The 316-nt window shown below is 52.8% G+C and overlaps 1 protein-coding gene across 1 annotated transcript in view; it reads left to right on the forward strand.

Moving 5' to 3' along the window:
• Window positions 1-259: 259 nt before the first annotated feature.
• The window catches only part of LOC130379087 (receptor-type tyrosine-protein phosphatase delta-like), a 98,780-nt gene continuing 98,723 nt past the window's right edge, over window positions 260-316 (forward strand). The window contains 1 exon segment of the mRNA XM_056585678.1: window positions 260-316. This exon segment is cut by the window's right edge and continues 405 nt beyond it. The gene's annotated coding sequence lies outside the window, so the exon portion shown is untranslated.

Here is a 316-nt window from a genome sequence, read left to right on the forward strand (position 1 = left end):
AGAATAAGGTTGTGAGGTTTCCATTGTTGAGCACTAACAATATACATTCACGAGGCTAAACGGGGAAAGTCTTGCACATATTCAGCCGCCACATGGTCATTTGCCTACATCGATTGAAGAGGCATATTATCCGAGGGCTACTGGCCTGCCATCAATGCCGAGATCAAATGACCATTACAAAGTCCACGGAGGATACTTTGTCGCCGTGACGTCAGGTCCCAGCCCTCGCTGCGCTCTCCCTTCACCCTTCCCTCTCTCACCGTTGGCGAGCGCATTTCGAGCTCTCGGTCGACGCTACAGCGCAGGGTCGCGCGTT

Source organism: Gadus chalcogrammus, chromosome 3, assembly GCF_026213295.1.
Source record: "Gadus chalcogrammus isolate NIFS_2021 chromosome 3, NIFS_Gcha_1.0, whole genome shotgun sequence".
Lineage (NCBI taxonomy): Eukaryota > Metazoa > Chordata > Actinopteri > Gadiformes > Gadidae > Gadus > Gadus chalcogrammus.